Below are 12653 nucleotides of genomic sequence, written 5' to 3'. Positions count from 1 at the left end.
CCCGCTCCAGAAAAGCTTTTGAAAGTCATTCTTGCCTGATCGACTCCTTTCTCACACTAAAACATCTCTTGTATTTCTCAAATACAAGAATAAATATTTAAGAACGGTGTAACTCAGCACAACCCCATTTAGGATGACTGAGGTGCTTCCATTCTATTGATGCAGTGACAAGAAGGGATTTCAGAGCTCTAAAAAATTCTTGTTAGATTTAATTTGATGTTTTCAAGTGATAATGCAGAATGCAGCCAAAGATTAAGTGGGGGTCATCATGAACTTGCATTGAAAAATGATTTCTCTCTAATATGGAATGATAAATCAAGAGCAAGACAGCAAAAGCATCATCAGGTTGAATGGAAATATCAGGACTCAATATATTGATAAAGGTTAAAAAATTAAAAAAAGGAAAAGAAGTGGGCAGCAGAATTGGTGTCAAAGAAAATATTTGTCTGTATCTGAGGAAAAATCCTGGAGGTCATGTCCTAACAAGAGCAGATTATCTTCTTCTTACTGCAAACAACAGAAATGTCAGTTTTTAAAGTCTGAGGCTGAATGTTTGGAGAAACTCAGATCAGGTCTTTGAACATTCTTGCATATGAATTTTGTCATTAATTGAATCACCAAAGTTCATTAATGGAGAACTTACATGGGGTAGTTGGGGGCAATTTAGAACTAAGAGGAAGAATTAAGAAAACTTCTCAGTTTCCAGGCATCAAAGGGGCAGAACCAAATTTAGATTATCTATTCAAGGAACACTCTACCAAGACCAAATTGAAGCTGTAAACTGCACAATTGTGTTTTGTGGGAATTTTCCACCTCTGCTGCCTTTCCAGAGAACTCAGGAATGAATTTAGATCAGATGCAAAATCGAGGCTTCTCAAGCAGGAAAACTTTTCTGTTTCAGAGAAGGGACAGGTTACCACAAAGAATGCATGGGCTGTATTTATACAGCCCTCACATATCCCATCATAAAATCATATAAATTAGGTTGGAAAAGACCTTTAAGATCATCAAGTCCAAAGTTATCTCAGCACTGCTGATGTCTACCCCATCAGACACAAAAGATACACTAATTACCCCAATGGAATTAGTTACTCCATGGAAGGAGCATGGAGTTGCCTGTCCTCTAGGTCCATCTGCCATCCCGGAGCACTATGAATACCAGGAACTTGGTGTTTCAGGATGTTTTGGTACTTAGAGACATCACCTGTCTATACAGACATGTACCTGTGGCACTCAGACCTGGCCCTTCGTGGAAAGCAGTCCTGTGCAGCCTGCAGACCTTCCCATCGGAGCTGTGCAAAGAGCTCCGGAGACAGGAACGGGGATTTGGGGCCCTCATTTGTGCCTCTCTCGCCATCCTTTTCAATTTTTTATGTCATTAGGGCAGTCTTAGGGACAAACTTTAAACAGCTCTGTTTAATTGCACTTTCTTATGCTCTGGTGTGAGGGGGCCACACCCGGGTCCCCGATGCTTTCGCAGAGTTGGGGGTTCCCAAAATCTTTGCCGGGATCCGCGGGGGTTCCGGCCGGGCGCGGGGCTGGTGCGGTACCAGCGATGGCCACCGGGTGGCAGCGCCAGAACACCGGGAACCGGCAGGGGTGTGAGGAAGGGGATGAGAAACTCGAGTCCTTCCCGTGCCCTCCTCATGTCCCAGCTGGGACAAAGCCAGCAGGAGCCGAGTTCACCGGGGCGGCAGCAATGGCGGCGCCGCTCCATCGGCGCCCGGCCCCGGCCCCGGCCCCGGCCCCGGCCCCGGCCCCGGCCCCGGCCCCGGCCCCGGCCCCGGCGGGCGGAGAGCCCTCGGCAGCGCCCTGCGGGCAGCAGGGAGCGAGCCCCGGCCCGGCCTCTGTGCCCGTGGCGCCGCAGAGGCCAGGGCAGAGCTGCAGGAGTCGGGGCCTCAGGCACCGGCCCGAGGCAGCTGCAGCAGCCGGGCCCAGCCTTGTGGCAGCGCAGGAGGCTCTCGTGGTGCCGCTTCTGCAGCCCGGCCGGGTGCCTGTGCATGGCCCCGGCCTCGCGCGCTGCCCCTGCCCCGCTCGGCTTCCCGTGCCCGGCAAAGGCGCCGAGGCCGCGCTCGGTGCCTTCGGCTGTCGCGGCTGAAGGCAGGGCTGAGCCCCGGTGCCCGGCAGAGCCCTGAGGGACACCCCTGCTCCCCGGGCTCCCGCAGCTCCTGGAGCCGCTGCCCACGAGTGCCCGGCCCGTCCGTGCGGCCAATTCCTGGTGCCCTGGGCAGCGCAGCCGGCAAAGCCAGGGCTCTGCACTGTGGGGCTGGGGCTGTCCTGTGGCAGCGTGGCCAAAGCCTCTCAGGGCTCTGGGCACAGCAGGGGCCAAAGGCCTCAAGTGCGGGGCTGCTCCCAGCCAGTTCCTGGCTGCTCCACTGATGCTGGGCTGCTGGGGTGGCCCACGGTGTCGGGGCCCTTTGTGATGTGGGACGTGGTGGTGGTAGCCAGAGATCCTTGTGACATCAGGGAGCCCAGCCCTGGCTGAGGGTGTCTAAGGTCTCCTGCGGTGCCCAGTTGCAGGAGAGCCGCTCTCTGTGTAGGAAACAGGTCCTCGTGTCTGTCTGCGCTGTACGCCAATAGCGATAGAGGCTGATAGCAATAGACAAGGACGAGGCCGATAGCAAAAGATAACGACGAGGACAAAGGCAACTCCAAATCCCAGTCCCCAGCCCCTTGCCCAGCTGGCTGGAAGCCCACGGCAGGCAGTGGCCAGGGGCAGTGAGCAGGTCAGTCCTGCCACTGTCACAGACTGAGGAGGAGGAGAGGGGCCTTTGCCGACATGGACTGCAAGTTTTCCCGGTTGGATGGTGACAAGGAGCTTTCTCAACGGGAAGAGGTGACAGTGACACAGAGGGCCCGACAGCAAGTACTGACAGACCGAGAAGTTTCCTGTCGGGGAGGCAGGAGGAGCCGAGAGCTGTACCAATGCCAGGTATGTGTGCGAGTTCGAGAGGTTTCCCAGTAGAGCAATGAGACACATGAAGAGCTCTATGAACAGAGAGAAACTGTCACAGTCCAGGAGCTGTACAAAAGGTGTGCAAATGGGAATAATGTGTCACAGCCCAAGAGATATCCCAATGGGAAATAGATGGGAGTGAGCAGCAGGAGTTGGGATGGGAAGAAGACGAGAGGTCCCATGAGCTGTGCTTACAGAGAGATGTGAGTGTCTCAGAGGATTTCCAGCGGGACGATATGCAAGAGCCAGATCAGAGGGAAGGTGAGAGATAGCAAGACCTCTCACTGTGTGATGTGCACTACCCCATCTCTTGATGGGACAGTGTCCCAGAGCTTTCCCAGAGGAAAGGTGAGAGGAATGAAGAACTCTCACCATGGGAACAAGATGTGTGCTCCACACGTCCCAATGGAAAGACAGCAGAGAATCAGAATTGTCCCAAGTGAGAGAGAGCAGTGACAAGGAGCTGTCACAAGGACTAGCTGCCAGAGCCCAAGAGCTGTGCCAGTGGCCAGCTATTAGTGACCAAAAGCTGTCCCAACAGGAGCAGCATGTGAGCAGTCAGGAGCTTTGCCAATGGAGAAAGGACATCAGCTCCAAGATCTGGGACAGAGCCTTGCGACCATTGAGTGAGAAGGAGCCCCAGCCCTGTCGCCATGTAGAACCCAGCTCTCCCAGCCCCGTGGGCACAGCGCTGGCAGCAGAGGCAGCGCCTGCCCTGCCCAGCGCCTCTCCTGCCCCACAGAGTCTCACAGAGGCTGAGCTGGCAGCTGCTGCCCCAACCAGAGCTGATGAGAAGGAAGAGCCCCCCAAGACTCTCGCTCTGGAGGAGGTAAAGGCAGCAGCTCCTCTCTTCAGGGAGGATCTGCCATCACCAGGGACACAGAGCTCATCCAGTGTCCCCTCCGACACCCGGACCAGTAGCCAGGCTTCACTGTGCCAGGATCAGAACATCACTGAGGAGATCCTGATCCAGGAACTGACAAACATCTACAAACTGATGGAGAAGCTGGAGGGAGAGTATGCCCTCCAGCAACAGATGGGTGTACAAGAAACCCAGCGCAGCTCTCCCAGCCCCATTGGCTTGGAGGTGGCAACAGAGGCAGTGCCTGCCCTGCCTGGTGCCTCCTGTGTCACAGGCATTCCTACAGAGTCTAAGCCAGCAGCTGTTGTACCCGATGGATGTGAGGAGAAGCAAAAGCTGCCCAAGCCTCTCACTCCTGAGGAGGGAAAGGGAGCAGCTACATCTCTTTTCATTGCGGAACTGCCACACCAGGGACACAGAGCTCACCCAGTGTCCCCTCTGACACTCGGACCAGTAGCCAGGCTTCACTGTGCCAGGATGAGATCACCAAGGAGATCCTGATCCAGGGACTGACAGACATCTACGAATTGATGGAGAAGCTGGAGGAAGAGTATGCCCTTCAACAACAGCTGGATGTAGAAGAAACCCAGCCCAGCTCTCCTAGCCCCGAGGGCACACCAGTGGCAGCAGAGGCAGTGCCTGCCCTGCCCAGCACCTCTCCTGCCCCACAGAGTCCCATGGAGGCTGAGCCAGCAGCTGCTTCCCCAGATGGAGCAGATGAAAAGGAAGAGCTGCCCAAGCCTCTCACTCCTGAGGAGGTAAAGGCAGCAACTCCTCCTCTCTTCAGGTGAGGAGCTGTCATCACCAGGGACACAGACCCCACCCGGTGTCCCCTCTGACACCCTGACCAGCAGCCAGGCTTCCCTATGCCAGGATCAGAACATCACTGACGAGATCCTGTTCCAGGGACTGATGGTGTTCTTCATACTGAGGCAGAAGCTGGATGGAGAGTATGCCCTACAACAACAGATGGCTCTAGAAGAAACACAGCCCAGCTCTCCCAGCCCCGTGGGCACAGCAGTGGCAGCAGAGGCAGCGCCCAGCACCTCTCCTGCCCCACAGAGTCCCATGGACCAGAACATCAACAGGGAGATCCTGAGCCAGGTGCTGCAGGAGGTCCAGGCACTGAAGCAGCAGATGGCTGACCTTCAACAGGGGTTGGCTGTAAAAGAATCAGTAGCCACAGCCAAAAGGGAAGAGAGCTCAGTGTCTGCCCTGCAAAGCACCTCTCCTGCCCCACAGAGTCCCACGGACCAGAACATCAACAGGGAGGTCCTGAGCCAGGTGCTGCAGGAGATCCAGGCACTGAAGCAGCAGCAGAAAGAAGTCTATGCCCTTCAGCAGTGGTTGGCTGTAGAAGTAGAATCAGTAGTCACAGCCAAAAGGGAAGAGAGCTCAGTGCCTGCCCTGCACAGCCCCCCCAGCCCCTGGCCTGGCCAGCTGGGCTTCCAGGCCCCCAGGGAGCAGCAGGAGGAGGCAGCAGTGGGGTCAGCGCAGGCAGTGGGGGAGAGGATGCATGACTGCGATGAGGAAATGAAATGGTGGCAATTCTTGGATGAACTGGAGCCTTTCCTGGTGAGAGATCCAGAGCTGTCCCAGGTGTCTGTCACAGGACACACAGGGAGGATTTCTTTGGCAGAGGGGATCCCAGAGCTTGCCCCTTGTGAGGCTTCTGTTGAGTGCCTGGCACAGGAGCCGTGCAGCCAAGGGCCAGTGCCTGCCCCACACAGCCCCCCCAGCCCTTGGCCTGCTCAGCTGAGAGCCCAGGCCCCCAGCAAGCAGCAGCAGCAGGAGGGGACAGCATCAGCAGCAGTGTGGGCAGTGCAAGAGAGCCAGGAGGGCACCTTGGCTGGGGAGGACAAAGAGTGGGAAGATGACATCGAGCCAGAGCTTTCCCAGTGGGAAAATAAGGAAGAGGTAGAGGTGTCCCATGGAGAAATGAGTGACTCCCAAGAAGTGTCCCAGGGGGAAGAGTGCCCTGAGCAGGAGCTGTCCCAGGAAGAGCTCTCTGACTGGGAAGAGCACACAGAGGAAGATGTGTCCCAGGGAGAAGACACAAGTCCCCATGAGCACTCTGACTGGGAAAAATACTTCCCTGAGCAAGAACTGTCCCAGGGGGAAGTCAGTGGCTCCCAAAACCTCTCAGACTGGGAAGAGTACGTGGGGCAAGGACTGATTGGAGGAGATGTCAGCAGCTGGTCAGAACATTCTGACGGAGGAGAATCCATTGGCCAAGACCCTTCCCAAAGGGAAGCCTGCATTGGCCAAGAAATGTCGAGAGGGAATGGCAGCAGACCCTCAGGACTCTCCAGTTCAGAAGATGACAGCTGTGAGGAGCTCATGCCGGAGAACTGTGAAGACTGTGAAGAGAGTGAGCATGGCGTCTGGACTAAGCCCTCCTTCTTCCCAGAGGAGCAAGAAGAGTGGGATGAGGTGAGCATCCTAGAGCTGCTCCCAGAAGAAGACAGAGAACAAAAGTGGAGAGTTTTTGCAGCAGTGCCCATCCCTCGTGAGGCCTGGGTTGAGCAGGAGGCACCGGAGCCGCACAGCCCAGGGCCGCTCCGTGCCTTGCTCATGCCCCTGAAACGCCAAGCCCCTGTGGGACGTGTGGCTTCTCTTCCCTCCAAGAAGCCAGAGGCAGGGAGGGAGAGCTGGGTGCCTGCCCCGCACAGCCCCCCCAGCCCCTGGCCCCCCTGGCTGGGTGACCAGGCCCACCACGGGCAGCCAGCTCCTCTCAGGCAACGTCCCTCCCTCTTCAGGCGGGCACTGCCGGGGCTGTTCCGCTGTCCCTGCATGAGGCCGCAGCCAGAGGAGTAAAACAGACAAGGAAGAAGATTTACAAGAAAAAAGAAGACAGAAGATGAAGGAGATGAGGAAAAAAACACTACTGTCTCTCTGGCATTGAGTTCCTCTCTACGGCAGATGTGAAAACCGTTTAAAAGGTTTTCTGTTATTAATAGTAATAAAATAGTTATAAAAAATAGTAATACAAATTAGAGCAATAGGAATTAGGACAATCAGAGTTAGGACAATAAAGGATAATAAAAAACCAAGAATTATGAATGTTCGGATGCTTTCCTCAAAAAAGCATGGGTCGCTAACAAAGGCTTAACACTTAAAAGCAATACCCTGTTGCATATTCATACCTCATACGTGATTCTAAAATTCTTTTCAAACAAAGAGTGTTTTTCAAAAATTCTTCTCAAAGCATGTTTTCTGGTTATTGTCAACTTCCCCCCTCATCTTGTAAATCATTCATCTTGGTCCCTCAAGGTCTGGTTCTTCTCGATAAGGAGGCAGTAATTCTTAGCTTGAGATTTTGGTGTCTTGTTGTTATCTCTGTGCGAAGAATTTCTTGATTATCTTATCTATCCCTTGAGCTAGTTAGAAAAGTATCTTACATTGCAGAGTTTCTATTTTAATATTATGTTGTAGCTTAAAACCATATTGGATTCACAGACAACCCCAACGTCTGGGAGAAATTATGCATCTGACTCCATTGATACCAGAAGGCTAATTAATTACTGTATTATACTATATTATTCTATAATATATTATACGATATTACATTACGTCTAAACTGAAACTGCACAAGCACTCCACTCCACTGAACAGAATCTTGTGAATGTCTGCTGACCGACAGTCTACACACATGCTTGGCCCTGATGAGCCAAGGAAACAAAACACCATCACTGGGTAAACAATCTCCATATTGCATTCTACTTTGGCACAAACACAGACACAGCAAATGAGATAGGGATTGTTTCTTCTTTCTCTGAGGTTCCTTGCTGTGATTCCCAGACAATATCCTTGGGAAGTTGTGCCTTGCTCTTCTCTGTGAAGACAAATGTGGCCACAAAACTGTATTTAAAACACTACTTAAAAGGATTAATACAGCATCACTTTCTAACAAAACACATATAATACTCATTTTAATATTTGCGAAAAGCCCATCATATAATACACATTTTTCACACCAGAGGAAGCAGCTGGGCTGGAGTCTCTGGCTGTGCTTTCTCTGCCCAGCTTGGCTCCCCAACGGGACGGCCCCGCTGCCGCCGGTGCCGCTGCTCTGGTGTGGGAGCAGCAGCTGTTTGGGTTCAGCTGGAGGGGCTGAAAGATTGCTGCTGCAGCTCCTCCAAGGCAGGGAAGGGAAAAGCTTTTGGATGGGCCAACAAAGCCAAGCAAGCCCAGCAAAACAGAATTGTGCAGAGCCACAAATGCCTGGGCAGTGAGGCTTGGAAAATGGCCAGGCAAAGAACCCAAAGCTCCCCCCTTCCCCGCCCCACACACACCCGGCCCCGGGCCTGGAAGGTGCAGCAACCATTTCTTGGGCACAAAGCAGAGGCTCCTGGAACGGAATCTCAGCATAATCCACCCCAAGACAAAGAAGATGAAGACAATGAAGACGATGACAAAGCAGATGAAGACCACAAAGATGAAGACTAAGAAGACAGAGAGGAGAAGAATTATTTAAAAATACATATAACAAGAATAGTCATAGGAATGGCTGGATGGATGGCCCAAGGAGTGATGGTGGACGGTGCTGCATCCAGCTGGCAGCCAGTCACCAGTGGTGTCCCTCAGGGGTCTGTACTGGGACCAGTTCTAGTTATTTTCATAGAGGACATGGATGAGGGCATGGAGTCCTTCATTAGTAAATTGGCAGATGACACTAAGCTGGGAGCTTGTGTTGATCTCTTGGAAGGAAGGAGGGCTCTGCAGAGAGACTTAGATCTGGTGGATGGATGGGCAGAGTCCAACAGCATGAAGTTTAAATGCGGGGTGCGGAGGTTTAGGGACATCACACCATAACCAATATGATCCAGTGAAGCCCAAATTTATTATCCCTAAAAAGACTATATTTATAAGAAATCTCTACTGTCCACACGTCTCTAGCTAATACATGATTGGTTAATCCTAGCTGTTCACACGTCTAAAATAGAATGCTGATTGGATCACCAAATTTTTCACGCATCTTGCTGTGGTCATCTGGTCCACCCATGGCTCACTTTTTTCTCACTTTCCCAAGCTTGCTGACAAACTTGCTGAGTCCTGATGACTCTTCTTCTTGTATCTTTTTCAAGGATATATCGACCCCATTTCTGAATATGTCCATTATTCATTGTTTGTGTGTTGTGTTGTGTTATTATATGTTTTAGTTGCATTAAGTTGTACTTTGGTTTATCCCAGTTCCCCCCTGTTAGAATGGTTCTGCCCCTGCTGCCTCCTCCTGTCCTTTTAATGTCAATCTCCCTACCCCCTCCCCCTGTTCCCCAAAAGTGGCTGAACCCTTCCCTTAACCCCTCCCTGGTGTCCTGTCCTTCACTAGACAGCCCATCCCATCCCTCTAGAAACTTCTACCGAGGGCATTGAGTGATAGGTTCAGGCACCGGGGCCCCTCCCTCGGGTGGCCCTTATTGGTCCCCTACCTGCCCATTTCCCTGATCCCCACGTCCTCCTGTGTCCCCATTGGCAGGCAGGCAAACCCCTCCCTGGTTTACCGCCCCTCTTTATAAAACCCTGCAGACCTCATTCTGGGTTGTCTCAGCTGGCTGGTCTGCCTGGGTTAGGAATCACTTCAGAGCTCTGGAATAAACCTGGATTTTATCCCCAACTGGAGTCCCCTCTCCTTTTTCTACTGACGTCGTGCTAGTGGCTCATGTAAAAGGTGACAGCCTTAGCCACTCTCCCGACCCCCCCAAGGAATGGCAGAGTGTCCCGCACTGCCTGCAGTGCCAGAGCAAGCCGGGGTGACTCTGAGCACACACTCAGAGAGGCACTGCGGCGTTTGTGAACGTGTCCATTGTCCATTACTACAAGCAGGCTGGATTGTGCATCGGCTGAATATTGCCGTGGTCTTGCAAGAACTCCTCAGTCTGCAAAAAACTCTCAGCATTTAATAAGTCTAAGTGCTGAGTTCTACATGTTGGCCACAAAAATCCCCTACAATGTTACAAGCTGGGGGCGGTGTGGCTGGACAGTGTTCAGGCGAGAAGGGACCTGGGGGTGCTGGTCGACAGCCGGCTGAATATGAGCTGGCTGTGAGCCTTGGTGGCCAAGAAGGCCAATGGCATCCTGGCCTGCATTGGGAATTGTGTGGCCAGCAGGAGCAGGGAGGTCATCCTTCCCCTGCACTGGGCACTGGTGAGGCTGTACCTTGAGTGCTGTGCCCTGTTCTGGTCCCTCACTTCAGGAAGGATGTGGAGATGCTTGAGCACATCCAGAGGAGGCAACAAGGCTGGTGAGGGGCTTGGAACACAAGCCTTGTGAGGAATGTTTGAAGGAGCTGGGGCTGTTTAGCCTGGAGAAGAGAAGGCTTAGAGGTGACCTTACTGCTCTCTACACCTTCCTGAAGAGAGGCTGCAGACAGGTGGGGTCGGTCTCTTCCACCAGGCAGCACTGACAGAACCAGAGGACACAGCCTCCAGCTACGTCAGGGAAGGGATAGGTTGGACATTAGGAAGAAATTTTTCACTGAAAGAATAATAAAGTACTGGAATGCTCTTCCCAGGGAGGTGGTAGAATCACCAGCTCTGGATGTATTTATTGTGTGATTATGAATACCTGTGTGATCAGGAACTTGGTGTTTCAGGATGTTTTGGTACTTAGAGACATCACCTGTCTATACAGACATGTACCTGTGGCACTCAGACCTGGCCCTTCATGGAAAGCAGTCCTGTGCAGCCTGCAGACCTTCCCATCGGAGCTGTGCAAAGAGCTCCGGAGACAGGAACGGGGATTTGGGGCCCTCATTTGTGCCTCTCTCGCCATCCTTTTCAATTTTTTATGTCATTAGGGCAGTCTTAGGGACAAACTTTAAACAGAACTGTTTAATTGCACTTTCTTATGCTCTGGTGTGAGGGGGCCACACCCGGGTCGTCGATGCTTTCGCAGAGTTGGGGGTTCCCAAAATCTTTGCCGGGATCCGCGGGGGTTCCGGCCGGGCGCAGGGGCTGGTGCGGTACCAGCGATGGCCACCGGGTGGCAGCGCCAGAACACCGGGAACCGGCAGGGGTGTGAGGAAGGGGATGAGAAACTCGAGCCTTTGCCGAGAAACTCGAGTCCTTCCCGTGCCCTCCTCATGTCCCAGCTGGGACAAAGCCAGCAGGAGCCGAGTTCACCAGCTCTGTAAGGAGTGCAGAGACCAGTCGCAGGAAAGCCGCTCTCTGTGCAGGAAGCAGCTCCCTGTGTCTGCGCTGGATGCCAATAGCAATAAACGATGATGGCGACAGACAAGGACGAGGCCGATAGCAAAAGATAACGACGAGGACAAAGGCAACTCCAACTCCCAGTCCCCAGCCCCTTGCCCAGCTGGCTGGAAGCCCACGGCAGGCAGTGGTCGGGGGCAGTGAGCAGGTCAGTCCTGCCACTGTCACAGACTGAGGAGGAGGAGAGGGGCCTTTGCCGACATGGATTGCAAGTTTTCCCAGTTGGATGGTGACAGTGACAAGGAGCTTTCCCAGCAGGAAGACGTGACAGGGAGAGACAGGAACCAACTGCAAGTACTGACAGACCAAGAAATTTCCTGTTGGGGAGGCAGGAGGAGCCGAGAGCTGTACCAATGCCAGGTATGTGTGCGAGTTCGAGAGGTTTCCCAGTAGAGCAATGAGACACATGAAGAGCTCTATGAACAGAGAGAAACTGTCACAGTCCAGGAGCTGTACCAGTGGGAGGAAGATGGTGAGCTATACCAAGAGGTGTGCAAATGGGAATAATGTGTCACAGCCCAAGAGATATCCCAATGGGAAATAGATGGGAGTGAGCAGCAGGAGTTGGGATGGGAAGCAGACGAGAGGTCCTATGAGCTGTGCTTACAGAGAGATGTGAGTGTCTCAGAGGATTTCCAGCGGGACGATATGCAAGAGCCAGATCAGAGGGAAGGTGAGAGATAGCAAGACCTCTCCTCACTGTGTGATGTGCACTACCCCATCTCTTGATGGGACAGTGTCCCAGAGCTTTCCAGAGGAAAGGTGAGAGGAATGAAGAACTCTCACCATGGGAACAAGATGTGTGCTGTCACACGTCCCAATGGAAAGACAGCAGAGAATCAGAATTGTCCCAAGTGAGAGAGAGCAGTGACAAGGAGCTGTCACAAGGACTAGCTGCCAGAGCCCAAGAGCTGTGCCAGTGGCCAGCTATTAGTGACCAAAAGCTGTCCCAACAGGAGCAGCATGTGAGCAGTCAGGAGCTGTGCCTTTCCCTCCTCAGGAGTGAGAGGCTTGGGCAGCTCTTCCTTCTCCTCACATCCAGCTGGGTACAGCAGCTGCTGGCTTAGACTCTTGTAGGAATGCCTGTGACACAGGAGGCACCAGGCAGGGCAGGCACTGCCTCTGTTGCCACCTCCAAGCCAATGGGGCTGGGAGAGCTGCGCTGGGTTTCTTGTACACCCATCTGTTGCTGGATGGCATACTCTCCCTCCAGCTTCTCCATCAGTTTGTAGATGTTTGTCAGTTCCTGGATCAGGATCTCCTCAGTGATGTTCTGATCCTGGCACAGTGAAGCCTGGCTACTGGTCCGGGTGTCGGAGGGGACACTGGATGAGCTCTGTGTCCCTGGTGATGGCAGATCCTCCCTGAAGAGAGGAGCTGCTGCCTTTACCTCCTCCAGAGCGAGAGTCTCGGGGGGCTCTTCCTTCTCATCAGCTCTGGTTGGGGCAGCAGCTGCCAGCTCAGCCTCTGTGAGACTCTGTGGGGCAGGAGAGGCGCTGGGCAGGGCAGGCGCTGCCTCTGCTGCCACCAGGGAGCAGCAGGGCAGGAGATCTCTTCTCCTTTTTAATGACTTTATTAAAAGTGATCAGCTCAAGTTTGGGATGCTCGATGGGTCCGCAGTCTC

At 53.2% G+C, this 12653-nt stretch overlaps 1 protein-coding gene across 2 annotated transcripts in view; it reads left to right on the top strand.

Annotated features, from left to right (window-relative positions):
* The window catches only part of DSCAM (DS cell adhesion molecule), a 471096-nt gene that overhangs the window by 353904 nt on the left and 104539 nt on the right, over nt 1-12653 (top strand). The gene's annotated exons all lie outside the window — the stretch shown is intronic.

Source organism: Molothrus ater, chromosome 2 (genome assembly GCF_012460135.2).
Source record: "Molothrus ater isolate BHLD 08-10-18 breed brown headed cowbird chromosome 2, BPBGC_Mater_1.1, whole genome shotgun sequence".
NCBI classification, from domain to species: domain Eukaryota; kingdom Metazoa; phylum Chordata; class Aves; order Passeriformes; family Icteridae; genus Molothrus; species Molothrus ater.
Note: the sequence above shows the minus strand (reverse complement) of the source record. Positions and strands in the feature narration are given on the sequence as shown.